Source organism: Balaenoptera borealis (genome assembly GCF_965194805.1).
Source record: "Balaenoptera borealis genome assembly, chromosome: 8".
Taxonomy (NCBI): domain Eukaryota; kingdom Metazoa; phylum Chordata; class Mammalia; order Artiodactyla; family Balaenopteridae; genus Balaenoptera; species Balaenoptera borealis.
This window is the reverse complement of record NC_138865.1, coordinates 54,358,800-54,383,440: the sequence shown is the minus strand read 5'-3', so window position 1 is coordinate 54,383,440 and position 24,641 is coordinate 54,358,800. Positions and strand designations below refer to the sequence as shown.

The 24,641-nt window shown below is 38.1% G+C and overlaps 1 long non-coding RNA gene across 1 annotated transcript; it reads right to left on the bottom strand.

Annotated features, from left to right (window-relative positions):
* Positions 1-421: 421 nt before the first annotated feature.
* LOC309633191 lies at positions 422-24,450 on the bottom strand. The gene is made up of 2 exons (XR_014247374.1): positions 20,346-24,450; positions 422-659 (listed from the first exon to the last, which is right to left on the bottom strand). It is a non-coding gene; the product is annotated as an uncharacterized lncRNA (long non-coding RNA).
* Positions 24,451-24,641: the final 191 nt, after the last annotated feature.

The following is a 24,641-nucleotide window of genomic DNA, read 5'->3' as shown; positions in this document are numbered from 1 at the left end:
TTCCTTATTTTATTGTTTCAAATAACATTTAAACTCAAGGATAGTTCACTACTTCCCTTGGTTTGAATTTCCTACACACAGGGTTAGATTTCTTATTTCTCTGTGTACACATGCCAACCTAAAGAACCTGTTTTTCACTCAAAGAGTAAAATTACTGTGATTTTTAAAAATATGAATTATAATTTTGTTCTGCCTCTGACATTTTCCTCCCTTTCAGCCTCATCCTCTCCCCCATTCACAGTGTATCCTTTGCTCCAATAATTCCCAATTTCTTAAAGTTCTCCAATACCAAAACTGTCACATCTTTATATCTTGGTACATGCTGTTTCCCCTAAATGGAACAGCTTGTCTTCTTTCTATTCTTGGCCCAAAGGGCCTGGTTAATTCGTATTCACCTTTTAATGTTCAACTCACATACCTCTTCTTCTCAGAGTACTTTACTTTTATAAAACTGCAATGAATATCCTTGTATATATCTTTTTTTTCTTTGCACACATTTGTGATTGTATCCTTAGTGGAAATTATTAGAAGTGGAATTACTGTGACAAAGATTATTTCCTTGAGAGTTCCCTGGTGGTCTAGTGGTTGGGATTCTGGGTTTTCACTGCCGTGGCCCGGGTTCGATCCCTGGTCAGGGAACTGAGATCCTGCAAGCTGTGCTGTGTGGCCAAAAAAAAAAAAAGATTATTCACTTGTACAAGGATCTTAATATACACAAAAACTCTTTCTCTTAAAATAGTCAGGTATGATAAAATGTTTATGAAGTCAATCAGTTCCTGACTTGCAAATGACAGCACAAACAACTAGCCCCTTTTGTTTCACCCTTCTTGCCCCTGAGCTCTCCTGGTGCTGATACTGTTTCCTTTTCATAAATGGCCCTGTTCCTGTTTCAGGAAGAGCCTGTAAAGATCTGGTCCAGCTTCTTTTCTTGTTCTAGAAACCTCCTCTTCTACCCCTCTGTTGCCCTGGAGCTGTCCACCTGCCTTACCCATCTCCTGCCACTCATGCCAGGTGGAGGCTCCAGGCTGTAGAATATAAGTTTAAGAGGAGCCAAATGATCAGATTTCAGGGACTTCAAGAGGCCCTGGAGCTATGATTTACTACATCAGTGGCTTTCAAGGTAATGCCCTAGGATTTTTCAGAGATGCTCTAAGGGCCTCTAAAGGGATAGAGGGAAGGGGAAAAAAAGGCCAAAGTCAAAGCTCTAGGTGCCCTGTCCTGCACGTCAACCAGGGCCCAGTTTGTCTGTTTTATATGTACTGTGCTCAAGTAAGTTTTCATATAAAGAAAAACAAACCAAAAAACTCCAATGCTTAAAAAAAGTTTTAACATGATTTATGAGTTTGCCAAGCTTTGGTGGACTGGCCTAAGTAACCTCACTCCACCATTAAGTTTCAACTTTGGTCTCTTTTGAAAAATGCATTCATTCATTTATTCCTAATGTGACCCATTTGCCCTGGTTTCCCTGAGATTTTCTTGGTTTTAGTGCTGAAAGTTCTATGTCCTGGAAACCCCACTGATCCCAGACAATGTTACCATATTCCATTCATTCTTTCCATCCATTTATTATAAAAAAAACAAAAATCACTGAACAGTTATCATGTGCTGGGCACTGTACTAAGCACTGGAGAATAAAAAAATACTTTGACAAAGTCCCTGACCTTGAGGAATTCACACAGTAGTACGTTCAGAAGGACACTAATACTCAACAAAAAAACTTGGTAAATGATATCTCAGAGCAGTCCTCAAATGTTATATGTCTTCCATCATAAAAATGAAAATTGAGTATACAACCAAATATATTACATCTATCAATTACACTCATGTTCATAATAATAAAGAGCTAAAACTATATGACACTGCTAAGTGCCAAGCATTAGTCTAAGCACTTTACAAACATTAACTCAATTAATCCTCATAACAACCTTGAAGTAGGCACTATTATTGTATTCACGATGGATCTAAAATGGCTGCAAATTCTTTGACATACTTCCCATCAAGAGATCTAATTCCTCGTCCTTTGAAGCTGACCTGACCTTAGTCACTTACTTGGTTAATATAATGAAGCAGAAGTAACGTTCTGGGACTTCTGATGTTCTATTATTAAATGCTGTATTCTGGAGGAAGCCAGATGCCAAGAGAAGAAGCCCAAGTTAGACACATGGAGAGAGAAATACCAGAGGAGCCCCAGCTATTACAGCCCTCCTAGCCCAGATGTGAGATTCGAGTGAAGAAGCCTACAGATAATTCCATTCCCAGTCACCATATGACTACAAGCATATGACAGATTCCCAAATGAGAACCACCCAGTGAGTTCAGTCATCCCCCTAGACTTTGGAAGATAATAATGAAGAGGTGTTTTAAGTTACCAACCTTTAGAGTGGTTGGTAATGCAGCAATCAGTGATTGGAACGATATTCACTTCACAGATGAGAAAACTGAGACACAGAATTTTTTGGGGGGGGCCACGTCTTGCAGCATGTGGGATCTTAGTTCCCCGACCAGGGATCTAATCCGCGCTGCCTGCAGTGGAAGTGCGAAATCTTAACCACTGGACTGCCAGGGAAGTCCCTGAGACACAGAATAGTTAAGTAATTTGTCCAAATCAAAGACAGCTAGCAAGTAGCAGAATCAGGATTTAAGCCCAGGCAGTTTAGCTCCAGAACCTGTTTTCTTAACCACTGAACTGCTCTGCCTTTGCATTTAAAACCTTACACACACACACACACACACACACACACACACACACACACACACACAGATACATTTTAAAATTTCTAATTTTTTCTTTCTGTATCTATCAGGGATCACACTGGTCATTCTGCAGGCACTGTTATAGTTACAAAGGAATAAGTTAGTAAGTCAGTGAGGACCATTGGGGGCAACATCACAGAGAAGGACGTCTAAGCTGGATCTTGAAGGATGTCAGAGATTATTATGCAAGAAATGGGGATGAAGAAGTCAGTAGTAATGAAATACTGTGGGGTACAAGGAGAAAGGTGTCATGAGCTGATGTTGGGAAAGTGCGCTAGAGTCAGGTAGTGAAGGGTCTTTACACCAAACAAAGGAGTCTGGATTTCATCTTATGACCACAGGGAGCAATTAAAGGTTTTTCAACAAAGATATAATGTGATAGATAAGAGATAATTTTGGTGGCAGCGTGGAGACAGCTACAGAGAAAAAATAGAGAACAAATAGATAAACTGATATTGACCAGGTACAAGAGGATGAATACCTTAAGAAGTGGGAAAATTGGAGGAGGTGGGCTTGAGAGATATTCCTGAAGTGTGACTGACAAGACTGGGCAACCAATTAGATAACAGGGATATGAGAAAGGCCATCCTCTTAGATGACTTCAATGACTCTATAGTTTGGCTGACTGGGTGGAACTTCACCTGCAACTCAGTAATGCTTCAAGAGTCAGTGTATTACCTCCTCTCTGAAGACAAACAGGTTTTCAAAGCAAAATGATTATTGAGAACAGAGGTACATATCAAAGGGGTCAGAGAACCAAATGACTACAGTTTCTAAAAACACAGATGCCAAGGACAAACCCACCTCAATCAGAATTCCTTGGGATAGCACTTGGGAATTTGTATTTTTATAAAGTTCCCCAGATAACTCTGCTTGGCCAAGCTGAAGAACTACCACTCTAAGGGTTCTTCTTAGCTTCTCAGTTCATTGAAGGTTAATATTTCCCAAAAGGTCTATCCCCAATTGTCTTCTCATCCTATGCACTCTGTCTGGACTATGTCATTAGTTTCAACAACTTCAACTATCATCTGAATACTAAGGACTTCCAAATGAAATCCAGGTCTTTCTTCTGAGCTTTATCCTATATTTGTACCCTCCGCCTGAACATCTCTATTGGGATATGCATTGGCATTATAGAAAGAGCTAAAACCCCAAATAACATCATACTTAATGGTAAACGACTGCTTTTCCCCTAACACCAGGAGCAAGACAAGAATTTCCACTTTTGCCCCTGCTATTCTTTCACGCTGTGCAGCTTGCAGGATCTTAGTTCCCCTACCAGGGATTGAACCCAGGCCCTTAGCAGTGAAAGCTTGGAGTCCTAACTACTGGACCACCAGAGAATTCCCTTGCCACTGCTATTCAACATTGAATTGGAGGTTCCAGCAAGGGCAAATAGGCAATAAAAAGAAAAAAATTAACACAATTTCTGTTTGCAGGTGACATGATCTTGCATATAGAAAATCCTAAGAAATCCACAAAAACTATTAGAACTAATAAATAAGTTCATCAAGGTTGTAGGGGACAAAATAAATTTTAAAAATCGTATTTCTATACACTAGTAAGGAATAAGCCAAAAATGAAATTAAGAAAACAATTGCATTTATCATAGCATCAAAAAATAAAATAGTTAGGAATACATTTAACAAAAGAAATGCAAATTGTTTACTCTGAAAACTACAAACATTGTTGAAAGAAATGTTAAAAGACCCAAATAAATGGAAAGACATCCCATGTTCATAGATTGGAAGACTTAATATTGTCAAGATGGCAATACTCCCCAAACTGATCTACACATTCAACACAACTCCTATCAAAATCCCAGCTGTCTTCTTTGTAGAAATCAAAAAGATGATCCTGGGCTTCCCTGGTGGCGCAGTGGTTGAGAATCTGCCTGCCAATGCAGGGGACACGGGTTTGAGCCCTGGCCTGGGAAGATCCTGCATGCCACGGAGCAACTAGGCCCGTGAGCCGCAACTACTGAGCCTGCGCATCTGGAGCCTGTGCTCCGCAACAAGAGAGGCCACGATAGTGAGAGGCCCGCGCACCACGATGAAAAGTGGCCCCCGCTTACCGCAACTAGAGAAAACCCTAGCACAGAAACGAAGACCCAACATAGCAATCAACCAATCAATCAATCAATCAATCTTTAAAAAAAAAAAAAAAAGATGATCCTAAAAATAATACGGAAATGCATAGGATCCAGAATAGCCAAAATAATCTGGAAAAAGAAGAAAAAAGTTGGATGACTCATACATCCTGATTTCAAAACTTAGTACAAAGCTATAATAATCCAGACAATGGGGTACTGGCATAAGGATAGACACATAAATCAATGAAATAAAATTGAGAGTCTAGAAACTCTGACATTTACAGTGAACTGATTTTCGACAAGGATGCCAGACAAATCAATGGCAAAAGAAAAGTCTTTTCAACAAGTGATGTTGGGACAAATGGATGTCACAGGCAAAAGAGTAAACTTGGACCCCTACCTTACGACATATACAATAATTAACTCAAAATGGATCATAGACCTAAATGTAAGAGCTAAATAAAACTCTTAGAAGAAAACATAGGTGTAAATTTTCAGGACCTTGGATTAGGCTATGGTTTTTAGATATGACACCAAAAGCACAAACAACTAAAGAAAAAAATAGATATATTGGATATTACAAAATGTGTAACTTTTTTGCTTCAAAAGACACCTCCAAGAAAGTGAAAAGACATAGATAAGCAACAAGGATTATACTGTATAGCACAGGGAATTATAGCCATTATCTTATAATAACCTATAGTAGAGTATAATCTGCAAAAATACTGAATCACTATGCTGTACACCTGAAACTAATATAATATTGTAAATTGACTATACTTCAATTTAAAAAAGAAAGAAAGGAAGAAAGTGAAAAGACAAACCATAGAAAGAAAGAAAATATTTGCAAATCTTATTATCTGATAAGGGCATTCTTCATATATTCTAGATATATGGCAAGAATGTAGAAAAATTGGAAATCTTGTACACTGTTACTGGGAATGTAAAATGGTGCAGCCACTATGGAAAACAGTTTGGTAGTTCCTTCAAAAGTTAAACATAGAATTATCATATGACCTAGCAATTCTACTCCTGGGTATATACCCAAGAGAATGGAAAACTAGTACTCACACAAATACTTATATGCCATTGTTCATAGCAGTAGTATTCACATTAGCCAAAAGGTGGAAACAACACAAATGTCCATCAGCAGATGAAGAGATAAATAAAATGTGGTATATCCATACAACAGAATACTATTCAGCCACCAAAAGGAATGAAACACTGATAAATGCTACAACATGGATGAACCTTGAAAACATGCTAAGTGAAAGAAGCCAGACACAAAAGGCCACATATTGTATGATTCCACTTATATGAAATATCCAAAATAGGCAATCCACAGAGACAGGAAGTAGATTCGTAGTTTCCAGGGGTTGGGGGAAAGGGGCATGGAGAATACAGCATTTCTTTTTGGGGTGATGAAAATGTTCTGAAATTACATAGTGATGATGGTTGCACAACTCTGTGAATACACTAAAAGGCATGAGTTGTATACTTTGAATTGGTGAATTATATGGTGTATTAACCAGGATTTTCCAGAGAAACAGAATAGGATATATATGTAGATATACATAAGAGGCAATTTATTATAGGAATTGGCTCACAAGGGCTGAGAAGTCCCATAATCTGCTCTCTGCAAGCTGGAGAAACAGGAAAGCCAGTGGTATAATTCAGTCTGAGTCTGAAGGCCTGACAATCAGGGGAGTCAATGTTGTAGGTCCTAGTCTGGACATCCCAGCTCAAGACACAGGGAATTCACCCTTTCCTCCTTTTTGTGTTTTATTCTGGCCCTCAACGGTTTGGGCGATGCCCACCCACGTTCCTCATTCTACTGAATCTATGCTAATCTCTTCCAGAAACACCCTCACAGACACACCCAGAAATATTTTGCCAGCTATCTAGGCATCCTTTATCCCAGTAAAGTTGATGCATAAGTTTAACCATATGGTGAATGAATTATAGCTCAATAAAGCTGTTAAATTTAACAAGATTCAAGAGAAAATCAGTCAATGGCTATGTATAATTTCCAGTTTAAGGGTTGGAAAAGTATCATGAAAATATAACGGATATTGAATGGGATAATGCAAGTTCTGTCTTTCTAAGTGTAAATTTTATAGTTTCATACCATGAGTTGATGACTAACATAAAATTCCACTACTAAGGAGTATTTAATATTATATTTAAATGTTCTAAGTGTCAGACTTCCTTTCCTTAGCTTTTCTACAGATGTAGAATTTTAGATCTGGCTCACACTCTACAGTTAAATGAAAATAGAAAGATATGACTGTGAATTAAGATAAATTTGCAGGCAGCATGGTGAAATAAAATGGTTTAAATTTTTTTATATATAAAACACATTCTTCAAGTAAGAAAGCAGCTGGAAGTCTAGCATGTGGAACAGATGAAAGTATCATAAATAGAGCTCCTTCGGGTAAGGTATGGAGGGAAGAAAGCCTTTGCCTCCACTGCTCCAAACAAAAGCAACTCAGCACAGCCACGTCTAAGTACCATGGAGCACAGTTTAAATGGTGTGGGGATTCAGCATCCCAGTCTTTGGTAAGGTACAGAAACTCGATGGGCTTCTGTTTCCTATCTGTCACATGAAGGGGTTGAAGTAAAACTTGAAAGCGCCTTCCTATTCTCAAAGTTTATAATTATGTGACCCTAAAACAGCTAACACAAAGTCTAGTAGCTATTGGCTTCTGAAATGTTTACCAACCACTCAAGAGCTTAAGGATTTCCAACCGAGATCAAAACAAGGCTTGAACTATACCCACCTTTCTCAAACCTATAAAATAAACAGCAAACTTTGGCTGAAAATAGAGAGCAGGGGAAAGGCTTCTATCAAAGTCAGTGAAATATAGTCTGAACAAAGGGCAGCTGGTTTCCATTGATCTTTCTTATCTCTTAGGTAAAAGTAGTTAATGGGCCATAAATACAGAGGATCTGTGTCTCCCAGGAAGAAGGAAGGAAAGGAGGGAGGCGGTACAGTCCTCTCTTCCAGGTGGCAGCACCTCAAGGAAAAGCAGAACAAAGGGGTTCCTACTGAGACTAGGAACTGGCCTCTAGTCAGACAGCTGTGGGACAGGTAAGTACTTGAAGTCCTAAGAACAAGAAACCAGTTGAGGAGTTGGCAGGGGTGGGGTCGGGGTGGTAGATAGAGCAGGGATTGTGGGGCTAAGGTGCTGCCAAGATGGGGAGAGACTGTGTTGAATGAGGAACATGGGAGCCCTCAAACGGAAACACCCGAGGAAGAGGCTCAGCAGATCTAGCCCTAGAAATGTGGTCTAAGTCCTTGGTACTCAAAGTGGGGTCCACGGACCAGCAGTGTGGGCAGCACCAGTGCACTTACTAGAAATGCAGAATCTCAGGTCCAGCCCACATCTACTGAATCACAATCTAAATTTTAATAAGATCCCTGGTGACTGTGCCTTAAAGCTTGGGTATAGCTGGAATACTAGCTTCACAAAGACATCAACCATACTGGCTATACCTAGTGACAGGGAAAGCTGCAGAGCACTCAAACTATTGGATCTGAGTTCCATCAATCTTAAGAAAGAAAAGGCTAAAAGTTAAAAAAAAAACAAACAACTTCATGCTAAAAATGATGAAAATCATCCATCAATTCTGGGGAAAGTCAGTATAAGCATAGATTAATTCTAATTAATCCTGGTATGTGATAGGTAAAGATGATGTAAGATTAACCAATCCTAAGAGTTCTCATCATAAGGAAAAACTTCTTTTTTTCTTTTTTTTTTTTGCTTTCTCCTTTTATTGTATCTATATGAGATGATAGATGCTAACTAAACTTACTGCGGTTATCATTTCATGGTATGCCTAAGTCAAATCATTATGCCATACACCTTAAATTGATGCAGTGATTTATGTCAGTATCTCAGTAAAACTGGGGGGTAAAAGATTAATCACTGTAAATGAAGAAGTGGAATTCTAGCATTCTTACTATCTAGTAAATCTTCCCTGTAAGACTCTTGAGGGTTGGGTCTATATCTATTTCGCTTATCTAACACACTGCCTTACATGAAACTAGCACTAAATAAATAGTTGAATAAATGAATGAAGACACAATCAGTACTTTAAAGATAAATTTTATGAAATGTGAATTATATCTCAAAAACCCCCACAAAAAACCCAAGATACAATTGGTAAGAGTGGCATGCCAGAAACACCAGACTATAAACTCCGTGAGGGCAGGGCCCACGTCTGGTTTGTTCACCACAATATCCCTGGCACAAATTTAGCATATGCCAAGTACATTGCGGGAAATACATGAGTAAATGAATGGATGAATAAGTGAATGGAAGACAAATAAATTTTCCATGAATATATGTGAAAATGCCATAGACAATTAGCTACCCTTGGAGGAAACTACCCCTTCTTTAATCCTTGGATTCCCATGAAATCAAGGATCTATTTACCTGACATTGAAAAGGAGCATTAATCTGATGTGAGTAAATATCATATGATGCTTATCATCACAACTTTAAGTTGAATTTCAATTGTTTAAACTTTACCATAAAATGGGGTAAACTTTAGCCTAATATGGGTCTGTCTTACACATTCTAAAGTATTTTTATAAATGCTACTTATATAGCAGCATTATCTATAAAGAAGTCCATCTGCATGAATCCTGCCATGGCAATCCTGGGCCATACTGGGAAAATAAGTTTATATTTGACCCTTTCAGAATTTTTTTTAACTTAAAAAATATTTTAGTGGGACATTTGATACATACCAAAGAATGTGTTATAAGAATATGTGTTCCACTTAAAAACAAGAACATTATCAATATCAAGATTTACTTCCTTTGGGATCTTATACCAATTTCTGAAGGAGTCTGGTTTCTAGCTACCTGGCATTAATGTAGAAGGTTTGAGAAATACATATTCAATTGGGTGCTACCTGCTGAGAGTAGCTTTAGATTTTTGCCATCCTTGGATGTATAAACATTTTTATAGCTTTTTTTTCTGATAATAAAAGTGTACGTATTCAATATAGAAATTTTTGAAAATAGGGAAATATATGATGAAAATAAGAATAACCAATAATAATCCTACTGTCTCCAGATAATTGTTAACATTTTGAAATACACAGGCGTGCACACACACATACACACACAAGTACATTTTATTAGGTGTCTTGAGTTCCTTTCAAAGACTTAAAGAAATGAGTCCCCCCAGTGGAATTTCATGCCTTGTGACAGGCTGGTGGGAAACTTAAGGCCTTAAGGTTTTCTCAAATTGTACCAAAGAAAACATTTACATTTACAGTATGATAACATTATAGTGATACTCTCAGATATTCAGTTATTAAGTAACCCAAACAGCTCTAGGCCCATGTTATGGGTGTTAATAATTTAACATTATAATTCAAACAAATTGGCATTAAATTCATATACTCACAATAAGCTAAGAGTGATTCAGCCAAATTCATGCCAAGTAACCATGTACCTGATGCTTCATTATTCACGTGTTCACAGATATAAATTTCTCTGGAGTGATGGGTGGTGATAAAATCAGAAGACTATTAACAGTGAAATGACACCAGAACAGAGCCAAGGTACAAGGAAATCTTAGTTCCTTCCAATAAACGGAGAACCAGACAAGCTGTGCGGGCCAGTGTGTCTGTATCGGGAGAGTAAACGAGGAGATGAGCGTTGAATGAACGACAGACAGGTTTCAAGTGTGTATCGTGAATGTCTTTTCTAATTGAGCGATGGCAACTAGTCTAGCAGGTTCTTCTTGTCTCCCTGGGGGAAAAGCCTGGACAAACAGATAATTCTTGCACAATGTTTTTTGGATTAACAAATTTTGGTTTTTTTGTGAGGACCCTCCACCTAAGAAGAGATCACATCTAGAGACTACGAAATATGCTTTTCTAGCTGAGCTAATATTTCCCCTGTGGTTTTAGTCTCTAGGGCTTAGGAAATAATATCTCAGTTTAAGAGGTGTGTCGGTGGAGCTTGTGGAGGGTGTCAAGTTCAGGAATTTGAATTAAGATACCAGGTCAGGAAGGAACAAAAGTGAAAAAGTATGACAAAGGTAGGATCCAAAATATGAGGAGCCAAAATAAACTAAAATCAGAATCCAAAGCTAAAGTCATAAATCACAGTGCCAAGGCTAAAAACGCCAACAGTAAGATTCAGACTAAAAAGAAAGTACAGGAAGACTGGTGCCAAATAGTAAGCTTCTGTATATTTTTCTAAAGAGAGTTAAAAATGTAAACAATTGCCTATGTGAGTGGATCTGGCAAGTTTAGAGGGAGATGAGGTCACTTCATCTCTCTTGAAGCCAAAGTTTCCTATCTGGCAGCCAACCTTGACATCTGCCTATGTTATGGATATTATGGATTACATCAGCCAGTATAGGTATTTAGCAAACAGTGTTAAGCAAATAAATTAGTAGACCTTACATTTGTTTACATTATTATATTGAGGAGGAAGTCCTGGGAATTAATTTTCAGTTGTGATGTCTGTAGGTAGAAAACACTGCGTGACGCACTTGAAAGAGGTCATCATTGTAGATTTATCAAACAGAGAATTACCATTTGTATGCTATAACAAGCTATAGCCAAAAATCTAAAAATAACAGCCCAACTTGCAAAAGGCACTTGCCCATTAATCATGTATGTGCTTAATAGTCTTGCTGGGTTTGATGTAGCTTTAGGTTTCAAATTCAGCATTCTGGTCATCGTTCCTCTGCTTCATGGCTATAAATAATGTTTGGTGTTATGTTGATTAGGGCCACACAATCCAAAAACTGGACTTCAGGAGAAGGGATGGTTAACCAAGAGGTAGATTAACACATTTTTACATCCCTCTTCTCTCTAATATGAAACATAGAGGGGCTATTGTTAAATACTCTGTTTAGATAATACCCCTATCAAGCAAGATTTTACTGAAAGCATACACATGAGCTAAATATAATACTTTTACCACATTTCAAAATATATCATATTTTGGTTTACGCCCAGACCAAGTGGGAAGGCTTCTTTCTAATTGACCCTGAATATAAGTCTTATAAAAGGTCTCCTGCCAAGATGGTCCCCACACTTCAGGCCAAACTAGTCTCAAAATTCCTCTGGTAACAAGAGCTCAGTGAGGTTTTTCTCCAGCTTAATGAAGTCTATACTATTCTCCTGCTACACAAAATTACTTCAAGAGTTAATTGACGTTTAATTTTCTTACTACCCCTTACCCTCCAGATCAGTGAAAGGCCCTTACCAGTTTCTTCCTATTGCTTTGTTCTCTTTTCACTTGGTTTGAGAATAAAGAATAAAAGAGATGATAGTCTCAAAGAGAATAAAGAGATAATAGTCTCAAAAACACATCCTTATATGGCAGGGAGTCATTTGCTGTTCTCTTAAAAAGTAAGCAAACCTCTCTTACCAATAGCAATCCTGCTGTTCTCTGTTTGCTTTTGTTTCCTTCACAGTCTACTTCTGATAGACTGTCTTATTTTTTAACATAGCCTTCATTTAAACATTTTAAGCTTTTGTTAGATGATTATAATATGTGTTCATTGAAAACACAGTTAAGCAAATCGAAGAAAATAAATTCTCCATAACCTCACCAATCTCAGCGGCAGTGTTTTTCTATGTATATGTGTATGCATATGGATATTCCCACTAATTTAAAAAGCAATCAACCATGCATACTATTTTTTAGCCTGCACTTTTCCATATAAAAATATATTTTCAACATCATTCTTAATATGATGCATAGGAGTCCATCTCATAGACGTTTTACAATTAAGTTGTTGAATATTTACTATTTTAAATTATTTTTAAACTACTGGATTTAAACAATCCTGTAATTACCTTAACTAAAAACTAAGATGTAGCCTTACTTTTTTAGTTAAAATTTCTGCAAATAGACTCATAGGATAAAAGTTATGCATAGTTTTAAGCCATTTAATAAACACTGCCAAATTGCCCTGCTAAAAGTACTATGAATTAACACTTCTCTTTTAGTCTATAAAAGTGCCTTTTTCCCAACACCACTACTTCCTCTTTTTTTATTCCTTTTCCTCCCCTCCTCTTTGCTGATCTGCTGGATGAAAGGCAATATCTCACTGTTTTAATTTGTGTTTTTCCCTATTACCGGTAAACGAAAATATTTATTTGCCATATATTTGTATATATTTATTTGCCGTTTGTATTCATCTGAATTGTCCTGCATTGTTTTTGTCCATTTTTCCTATATAAATATCATATTTTATGTTATTTCTTATGTAAATGTGCTGCTTATATTTTATTATTGATTTGAAAAAACTGGTTATATTAATAATAGTATACCTTCATATATTTATTACAACCTTTTGTGTAAGGAAGTTTCGCAAGCTAGAAAAATCCAAAATATACATTAGTAAGTGGTTGATTAAATACATTATCGTTCATTCATATAATGGAATATACAAGTCAGATGTTAAAAACAGTAAAGTAACTCTATATATGCTGACAAAGAAAGATGTCCATGATACAGTGCTCAGGGAGAAAGACTAGATGCAAAATATTACTAAGAATGATTCTTGTTTTGAAAAAGTTACATATTTAGGTACACACACTATATGTATATATATGTATTGATAAAGGTCTGGAAATACATAATCCACATTATTAAAAGTAGTTACCTATGAAGTGAGGGATTGAAGAAAAGGAGATGCTATTTATTTTATACAACTCTGTATTGCTTGATGTTTTTATGTTTTACAATGAATTCACAATGAATATATACTACTTTCACAATTGAAAAATGTTAAACAAGAAAAATGGAACACATTTTAATGTAATCATATATTTTCCTGTATGGTTTTTACCTTTTGCATCAGGCCTAGAAAGATCTTTCTTGTGCCAGGATTATAAAGTTATTTTATTTTTCATTTTAGCATTTTTATGGCTTTACTTTTTGACATTTACACCTTTAATCAATTGCAATTTATTTTGCTGTGGTATAAGTCACAAAGCAACACTAATAAAAATTCATCGTTTTTCAACTTTATCTTAATGTAAATTATTTTCTATCCTTAAATCTGTCTCTTGAGTTAAGTATTCTGTTTCACTGATCCGTCTTCCTACTTGAGTTAAGTATTCTGTTTCACTGATCCGTCTTCCTAGTTGAACACTGATACCACACTTGTTTTAATCTTCGTAACTTTAAATAGATTTTAATGTCTGATAGGTAAACAAAAGATAATCTATGGTCTGAAGTGAAAATATTTACAACACATATAATGAAAAGGTGGTAAAGATCCCTAACATGTCAAGAATTCCTTTAAGATGCTTTAGCTGCAAGTATCAGAAATTTATCTCAAAAGGCTTTAAAAAGAAGGAATTTTACTGACTCACACAAATGGAAGTCCAGAGGTGGATAGGGCTCTAGGTTCAGTTCAGTCACACTCTGGCTCCATTTCCTTGTGAATTTCTCTGCTCTTCCCCCACGTAAGTTGGCTCTGTCATCAGAGACTGGCTTCCCTTATGATCACAAGACAGCTTCTAGCAGACACTAGGGCATGTTTCCTCCCAAACCCTTCCCTGCAGTCCACTTGTACCAATTTTGGTAATTTGCCAGCCCTGGGCCAAAAACCGTGTCCAGGGTTAATGCTTTGTGCTGATGATTTGTACACGAATGATTCCCTGGCCCTTCGGTCCACATCCCTAATTACTTCCCTACAGAATTCTTATATCTTAGACACTTAAGACACAGCTCTTCTTTCATGCAGTACTTTTGTGAGAATTCCCTTCTATGCGGAAATAATCTCTCACTGTGACTTACTTGATTTGGAACTCTATAGAAAAGCCAAACATGGCTCAGTTTCATGATAGAGCTGCTTTATTTTACTGTACTATTTTTATAACACTTTTGTTTCTACGGCTAAATTACACTAATGTGATCTACCGACCTCAAGAAAGCAGATATATTAATTGACAATTTCCTTTTGTATACTGTAGTCAATGTCTAAAAACATATCTTTATTTAAAGGCCTAAGTTGAGGGAACATGAATTAATACTGGCCAACATACTATAATTTTGAATCATGAGTGACTATTAAATGAAATCTATTCAGCATATTACTTAAAATTTAATTGGGGGTAAAAAAACACTTCTTAGACTAATTGAAACTGACAGTGAAAATTTTTAAATTATAGGATATCTCATGCAATGTTAGAATTTTTCTCTGTGTTCAGTAACCTGGAACTAACAAATTGCTATTTAATAATGACTTGCAAGAGAAAAGATAAGTATCTTTATATACAAAAACACTAAGTGATACATAAATCCAAATGAAATAGATTGGAATATGGTTATCAAAAGTGCTTTAGGCATAATATTCTTGGACCATTTGTAAAGGCAAAAAGCTATGTTACAATAAAGTTGAGTTTTAGTTTTTTTGATAGCAGTTTGCATGTACTATTTGAATAGGCTTATAATGAATGATCTTCTGAGATCAGAAGGACATATGGAGATTCTCTTGCAAATAAAAACACAAATGTCAGGATTAATGGATATTCATTTGTTACATAAGTTACAACAAATAATATTTTAAATTTAAGTAAGAAATGGCAGCTCCAGGTGTACAAACTTTGGGATAGATGGGAATCACTTGAGGTAATCTGCTCAAAATCCCTGCTTTCACACAGAATGCACCAAACTCTCCCCAAATCTCTTGCCAATTTCTTCTGCCAGTGTTTAGCCACCTCATATGAGAATGTTCTTCCCTAGGAAAGCAATACTGATAATGAGCCAGGCAGAGTCAGATAGACCTGGGATCAAATTTAGGCTCAAGGACTTGAGCAAGTTATTTAATCTCTCTGAATTCCAGATTCCTTATCTATAAAATGGAGGAAATAATAGTACCTACTTCATGGGGTGCTTGTAAGTCTTAACTGAGTTAATGTATAAAACGCACTTATCAAACTGCCTGGCAGCTATTATAATTAATTATCATTATTTACCAAGTTCTTATTCATGTATAATGCTGTGGTCAAAAAGCAAAAAAAACCAGTTTCCCTAAATTGATCTTAAATAAATATTCTAGTTTTCTAAAGCTATTCAAATTTTAATCAAAATTGATATTAACTTATGCAAATTAATCTTTTCTACACTTAAAAATCCACTTTGATGTAAATTACAAATATACGCAAAGAATTTGATACATGCTCCTAATGAAAAACATTCCTGGAGACCAAAGAGTCATGTAACTCAGTCATAACATCCATATTCTGTTTAATTCATACACAAAACCCAGTTTAATCATCTTAGCCACAAATATTTACTTCCTGAAACAAAAAGGGAAGCTATATTTCATCTAGGTTTATGTAATTAATGACTTGAATTGATTAAAAAGAAGAAGAATCACGGCGCTTTAGAGTTTCTCAGCTGAGGACCTGATTCCGGTTGCCTAGGTAGGTAGTGGCACACCTGGTACCCAAAACCCAAAACTCTTGACTCATTTCCTTCTAGGACACTGTGCTATATCTCAAATGGAAAGAAATTCTAGAGTGGATTCAGTGATCAGTTTACCTGCAATAGCAAAAGCTATGGGAATTTAGCTCTTATACGGCTTCCATTTCTAGAACTCATCAGAATTTATATTTTTTAAAAAATGCATCAGGCTCAAAATGCAAGCAAAAATAGTTCTAACACTTTTTTCCCCCCTCTTTTCACTTTAATTGGGTAAATGAAAAGCAAGTGGGGGGAGAAGTGGTAGTGGAGGTGAAGAAGATAGGGAAGGCTGGGGATGAAATAATGTTCTGCCTATGCATAAGGTCTTAAGTAATCAGATAATTGGGCAAGTTACCACCAGTCCCAATTCCTGTCTCTTGGAACCCTCTTCAAGCTTCCAGCTAAGTGTCTTATAAGCCCCAAAGCATTTTACTTTTTTTTTTAAAAATTATTTATTTATTTATTTATGGATGTGTTGGGTCTTCGTTGCTGCACGCAGGCTTTCTCTAGTTGTGGTGAGCGGGGGCTATGCTTCTTTGCGGTGTGCAGGCTTCTCATTGCAGTGGCTTCTCTTGTTGCGGAGCACGGGCTCTAGGCGTCTGGGCTTCTGTAGTTGTGGCATGCGGGCTCAGTAGTTGTGGCGCACAGGCTTGCTTGCTCCGCGGCACGTGGGATCTTCCCGGACCAGGGCTCGAACCTGTGTCCCCTGCATTGGCAGGCGGATTCTTAACCACTGTGCCACCGGGGAAGCCCCCGGGGAAGCACCCCCCCCACCCCCAAAGCATTTTATATTAGAGTGTTCAAAGCTGACTGGAGTCCCTGTTAACAATTGTAAATACCCTATCCGCAACAGCCCCCTTTCCCCTTTCCAGCATAATTTTTCTTCTAACATTTACCACCCTCTACCATATTATTTATTTTCCTATTTACCTTGTTTATTGTCTATCTTCCCCCACTAGAATACGCAGGAATTTTTGTAAGTTTTGTCTTGCTGTATCCTAGGTGCCCAGAACAGTGCAGGCATACAGTAGATATTCAATAAATACTTACTGAATGAGTGAAAAATTACTAGCCCTTTGCCTTTTCTTTACTTAATATGAATGGTAATTTAGACAGGTTTTCTGGCTGAATTATATACATAATTGTGGGCCTTTCTCTAAAAGTACACCCCTTTTCTAACATTTCGGCTCAAAAACCTTATTTTCAGCACACCAGAACAACATTACTAATAGTGCTGTGATTTAAGTGCCTTCTGAGCAAACCAGTCTATAAGTCCAGTTCTAAAATAACTTTCATATGTTTAAAAAAAATTAAAGAGCTGAAGAATATTGGGATCAAAGTGAAAAAGAAAATAAGCTGTCATTGAACTTAATCTAAATAGGTAAAGTTAAAAATGCTTCTGAGTTTTGTCCCCAAATAGGATGGAATCTTCAGAAGAGTTACCCTAAGATATTGACTCTATCAATATGAAACAAGTTTGAACTCTGCCTAAAAATTCTGGAAATGCCATGACTGGCAAAATGCACAGTAAAAAAAAGCTTATAAACCCTGAATGATAAAAAAAACCTAGGAGAGATGAGAGTACATATTAATGAGTCAGAACTCCCCTGAAACAACACTGCAGGTGGTTCCTTGTTTATTTTTTACACTTTCCAGAAATCATTATCCTTTTACATGACTCTTCTGAAATTAAAAAAGCATTTTAAAAGATGGTGCTATCTTAAAAAAAAAAAAAAAAGCAAGAGCATATCGAAAAACAAGATTAAGAACTTCTGACAGTATGGTTTCACTTTCTTTTTTCTTTTTAACCACTTAAATATTTCAAATTACCTTTCTAAAATCTGATGTTCTGATTGCCGTAATTCCAACAGGTTAAAGAATGAACACGACTTGATTGGTAAACATTGCTGACTACCTATAGTTAAAGGACTAATGTTGTAAGGCTTGTTCATTTCTGGCCTACAAAGTTTACAGATCAGACCATCATCTTTATCAGGCTACTGATTCTCCTACAACCTGAGCTTCCACCCAAGCTAAAGCAAGTGTATAATAAGAATCCTTTTGAAAGTCGTGAAGCCAGATGATACCACCATGTTTATCATTCCTGTCATCATCCTCAGTCACTTTTCAAAACATAAGTCCTTTTTGTAACGGCTTTTTGTGCTGCCCACACTTTTGCTTCCTTTTCCCACTCCGAACCTCCCAATAGTGGAGAGGTTGAGAGTGCCTATGGGCTGTTAGGGAGCAGCTTCAGATTTCCTAGGATCTCCTTCAGTTACACCCATTCTTTGGTATGGATAAGTGACATTTTTTTCAACCAGTGACACTCCTAAGTTCCTTCTGTTATAAACATTCTAGAGCCACCACTGCTCTTGCTCTTCCTTTACAAATCTTTCCACTCTGCCTCCTGAGATTTTCCATGATAAACAGACTTCTGCTCTACATCCTTAACCTATTCACTGAGTACTTGCTACCTGGCTCTCTCCAGATAATTCTAATTCTTCTATGAGCATGTTGCTTGCCCCTCTCTGTATTGGAGGCTGCTCGCTCTGCAGTAGGCAATGTAGCTGGAAGTCACAAATTAGGGTCTCTATTTACATCCATTTCTGTTATTCTTCCTTTGTTTTATTTTTATTTTTTGGTAAAAATCTTTTCACCCTTGGAACTAGTCATTCGTGACCCACTATCTAGCCCTGCTCGTGTGCTTTATTTTTCTGGCCTCCTGTTTGGATAAAAAGTACATCAAACTTGGGGACTTCCCTGGTGGTCCAGTGGTTAGGGCTCCAGGCTTCCACTGCAGGGGGCCCGGGTTTGATCCCTGGTCAGGGAACTAAGATCCCGCATGCTGCGAGGCATGGCCAAAAAAAAAGTACATCCAAGTAACTTTTGTTGGTCTCCTACTATAAGAGTTGGTGGATTTTTTCTGTAAAGGATCAGATAGCAAATATTTTTCTCTTCGCGGGCCATATGGTCTCTGTCACAACTCTTCAGTGCTGCCATTATAGTGCAAAAGCAGCCACAGAAAAGAGTAAACGAATGGGCATGGCTGTGTTCCAACAAAACTTAACTTATAAAAATAGGCATCGTACTGGATCTGGCCCAAGGGCTGCAGTCTGCCAACCCCTGTCCAAGTATACGCCAGTCACTATGACAGAGGCTTTGCATACATTATCTCATGAGACAGCACAATGACAATTCACCTGTATGGTTGGAGTAGTAGACAATGAAAGTTCTTAGCATAGTGACTGGCCCATAGTAGATGCTTGATAAATAGTTGTGGCAAATGATAATTAATCTTAAATGACTCTGCAAGATGGATATTTTATGCATGAGAAAATACGGACATTAAATAACTTGCCCAGGGAGTAAGTAAAAATACTAGGAACTTATTTACAAAACAGAATAGACACACGGAGGGCCCAGAGGCACGTGTGAAGCCTCGGTTCTGCCCACCGAGGGGTCCTGGTAGCTTCTGGGCAGAGAACAATGTTCTGGAAGAGATGACAAGGGTCCCACGTCAGCACAGAGAGGACCTGGACCTGCAGGGGCAGGGTGGGGTGACCCATCTTGCCAGCAAAGCCCAGCTCATTCTCTCTGGCCAGCTCCCCACATTCCTGCTTCCCACTTCAGGCAAAAAGGCTTTGGCTCTCCCTACCTCTATCCCCAACAAAAGAATGTGCCTCCCTGACTTGCCCCCAAATGGGCAAGGGCAGAGAGAGGGGGCCAGGAGTTCTGGACAGGCTGACTGCACTGGGGGAGCGGCCATGGTCAAGGAACTTCAAATGCCAGCTCTGCCTTTGCCGCTGAGACAGCCCCGGTGGGAGGGGGATCCAGGGTGCTGTCAGTGGGTCAGTGATGACATCTCATCCTGGAGCTCTGAGCGCCCAGGGCCTTCCCTCCCCTTCCCCTCCTGGCTGCTGGCTGGCAGTCGGTCCTGTCCACCCATCTAGGTCGATGTTGCTGGGGACCCGCCATGTGTGCCCCGTGGTCACGTGTATCTTCCTCAAGGATGTTTTGCTGCTGTGGCTACTGTACCTGTGTCCCTCCTGTGCCAACTTCATGCAGCCGTCCATGCAACTGCCTGTCTTCCTTTTGCAGTTTCTGATGTTTGTAACCAGACCCAGCTGTGTCATTAAACAGACTCTTCCTGAAAAAAAAAAGGAGAAAGAAAGAAAGAAATAGACTTACAGACATAGAAAACAAACTTAGGGTACCAAAGGCGGGGATGGGGGTGAGGTGGGAGAGGGATAAATTAAGGATTTGGGATTAACAGATACACATTACTATACATAAAGTATATAAACAACAAGGACCTATTGTATAGCACAGGGAACTATATTCAATATCTTGTAAAAACCCATAATGTAAAAGAATCTGAAAAAGAATATATATATATAACTGAATCACTTTGCTGTACACCTGAAACACTGTAAATCAACTATACTTCAATTAAAAAAAAAATTCAAAAGGATTCAAAAGCCTAACTGTCTGCTCTATTCTTTCCCAGTGAATGCAGTTTTGACTGAGTTTGATTTGACTGTAGAAATCTATGTGGAATGATTAGTAAGTCCTAGGAAATATGGATCTGAAGTTTAGGGGAGTAGTGGGAATAGATATAAATTTTCTGCAGAATCTTTCTTTCTCCTTTTACTTTCTTAATTAATGACCCTCGTTAGGAGAAATTAGCACATCAAAAGAGTATTAAAATAGCAAATAACCTTACAACTAAAGTAAACACAATATAATTTTCCTTTTGACATGCTCAAAATGCTCTTATTATTATTATTATTATTTTGGCCACACTGCGCAGCTTGCGGGATCTTAGTTCCCCCACCAGGGATCGAACCTGGGCCCACAGCAGTGGAAGCATGGAGTCCTAACCACTGGATCGCCAGGGAATTCCTTCCAATAATTCTTGAAGGCAGCAGTCATCAGTAAATAAACCATTTAGTTGAGCATTAACATGTCATTCAAGTCAGTTAAGACAGAATTTGGTAACTTGCTCTTCTCTTTTAGGCATTAGTCAGTTAATGGTTATTGCTATCATAGAATTGTTTACAATCATATTGAAAGCTCTGGACCCAACTCAAAGAACCTTCTTACATAGATTGCACAGGGAAGAAATATGGATAATAAGAGTCCCAGAGATTTCAGACATGCTCAGGCATATCTGCAGGATTGGAGATGTGGGACCAGCTGGGGTTTACCTGTGCTAGGGCTTCAGCAATCCTAAGGACAGAAAAACGACCAGAAGCATAAAGGTTGAAAATTGGTGGAGAGAACAGATTCCTAAAAGGGCTGCTTAATTATCCGAATGATTCAGCATCAAATATTTACGGAGTATTACTATTGTTCTAGGTACCAGGACAATAAAATAAAATAAAAGTTTTATGAAATAGAAGTTCCTATACTTATGGAATTTACATACTGGTAGGGGAGATAGTAAACACATAAACAGACAATAAATGTCAGTGACCAGTATGGGGAAGACAGGGCAAGATGATATAATGTGAGCGCTGTTTTAAATAGGATAGGCAGAGAATACTGAATTAGCAAACACTAAGCCATTGTTCCTAGTGGAAATAACGGTTAGGTTTCTGAGAGCCTCTGTTCACAACATTTGTGTCAACCAATCAACACATCACCTAATTTTATGTGTGTTTTTGCTTAAAGACACCATATTTAATATCATCAATTCATTAACGTTGAACTCATGGTCAACAGCACTGTAACGCATGCCGGAACTCAGCTTAGCTAACACGTTTTCTCTGCAAGGTGGTGGTTTCATCTTTGCCCAGTCCCTCCCAAGTGCTAGTGGTAAGGCTTTTCCTTCTGTACTACCACTGTTCCTGCAGGTGTCAAGTCACCCTGGCCTGTATCCTAAAAATGTAAAAAGGGGTGGTTGTTTACATGGACACTGTGGTTAGGGGTTCAAGTCTCAGGACACAGGCTTACGTTACACTCTCTTAGTCAAGAACCACAGCTACGTGCAGGCTGCTGTCAACGGAAGGACCACACCACTCAACCACCAAACACACAGCTAAGGCGACAACTTCACGTGACTGCATGTTGCGCACCGCTGGATGGCAATCAATGCTCTATAGACGCTGGTCCTTGTGTGGCTCCCTGAACGTGCTGGACAGTTCTCCCCGTGCTGACCCCTGCTCCACTTCTCCTCTAGCTTGCCAAATGATGTCTTCAGTTCAGCTGATCCACCTTTGAATCTGGTGATTGAGGAGGACATCATTTGGTAGGAGAGGAGATGATGGTATCATGAAATGAGGTAGCTTAAAAATAGGAATAGTTTTTTTGTGGGGGGAGAGGCAAGACAGGGAGGGAACTAAGAGTTGTGTTTTGACATGTAAAGTGTGAGATGCCATTTAGACATTGGAGGTAGTCTGACGGTTGAATCTATAGCTTAGGGAAAACTAGAGCTAGAGCAGTAAATTTGGGAGTGAACAACACATGGATAGTATTAATGTCATTGAGTTGAATGAGATCACTTAAGGATGAAGAAGAGCTTAAACCTGGAACAAAAAGGGGTTGAAATAATTGTTTTCTATTGATCCCTTTAAGAGACAGCTTCTAGAATTGACTTTAGTTCATTTTCTCCTTTTCTGTGTGAAAGGAACTAGAAAACTAGGGGGAAATTTGAATAGGTATTAAAGGGTATCAGCATCAGATCCCAATTCTTTTTTTGTTAGGGCATGTCAAGCGTTATTTTGCCTATTGCACTCAGATTAAATGTAAGTTGGAAATAGAGTATCACTTTTGAGATTTTTAGGCAGTCTCTGATTCTTATGTATTATGGAGTTTTTGAACTGACTAATGAACCATCTTTAGAGGGGGGAACTTGAAAGGAAAGAATCCCTACTCTATATTCTCTGAAGCATGGAGGAAACTAGAAAAAAGTTGGGAATGGGACAGTAACATTCTAGTAACATTCTAGTTACTAGTTCACCAATCAAAGAGGTGTACAGCAAACTCAAACCCTCTGGGCAGGAGTTGTATCCAAGGGAATAGATCCATAAGGAGTGGGAAGGGATGAGAGAGGACACAATATCAATATTTCTAGGTTCTTTGTCACTAAAAAAATTAACAAAGTATTTACTAAAATAAAATGTTGATTAAAAAAATTTTTTAATGGCAAGAATGGCCTTGTGGGTATGGTTTTTAAAAAGTCCTTATCTTTTAGAGATAGATGCTGAAATACTTACAGATGAAATGAGATGCTGAGTATTCGCTTCAAAATACTCAAAGAAAGAAGTCAGAAGGGCACACATGAAACAAGATTAACTATGAGTTGAACCTGGTTGATGGATACCGAAGAGTTCATTATACTGCTATTTTTGTTTATATTTTATTATTTTTATTGTTTTCTATAATAAAATGTTTTTAAAAATTAATCTTTGAAATAAAGAATATAGCTATTTTTTGATCAGTGCTCAGGACAATTTGCTATGATGTGAGGAATATCATAACTGAGGCCCAGAAAAAAAGGAGTTTGGAGGAAGCAGATAAGTGTTGAGCTCAGGATAAGTGACAGTCCTGTGGCCTTTGGGAAACTAGGAACATGTCTGGATGGATGGATATGGACCAGTGCCAGTTAGGGCTGATGGCCACATTTGGACTTGGTAGGTGCTAAAGTGGTATTCAAGTTAGCACAGACACTGGTTTCCAACAGTGGGGAAAGACTGAGTGAGGGCGGAGGACTATTTCCTCCACTTGAAATACTGCAGGGAGCTCATAAAAGCCAGTCATGGGCAGCAGGTTTTGTGACTCAGATATTCATATAGACTACCTTCTTGTTCAGCCTCTCTGCCCAGTATCTTTCTCTGTTTCTCTCCCCCTGCTAAGAGTTTAGTTTCTCTAAACTCTTCTTTATGATCTGTTGGGACATTGTTCTCGGGAACACTTACTCTCCTCTGACCAAGAGCCTTGTGTCAGTCCTTCCCACTCCTACTCCAGCCATGTTTGGAGAGAGCTGGATAAAGAATGTGCTGAGTAACTCTGAAAGACTCTAGAAGAGCCTGTTCTGATAAAGTTGAGACAGAGTCCCCAGCCAGATAAGATACTGGAGTGCAGCACAAAGAGAAGAGTGTCCTAGGGCCCCCTGTGGAGAGCAGAGCACACTGAGTCATTTAGATAGCGTATGAATAAAGCAGATCTAGTGTTTGTGGTTGTCATTCTTACTAAAAACTCTTTCTAAAAGAATGACTAAGAATGCCTACAAGTATGAAGCACCGGGCCTTCAAAGGCTATGTTTTTGAAAACTGATTATGAGGGGCTAGAACCAGTAACTTGTTAGTCTACAAGGTGTGGATTATAGGA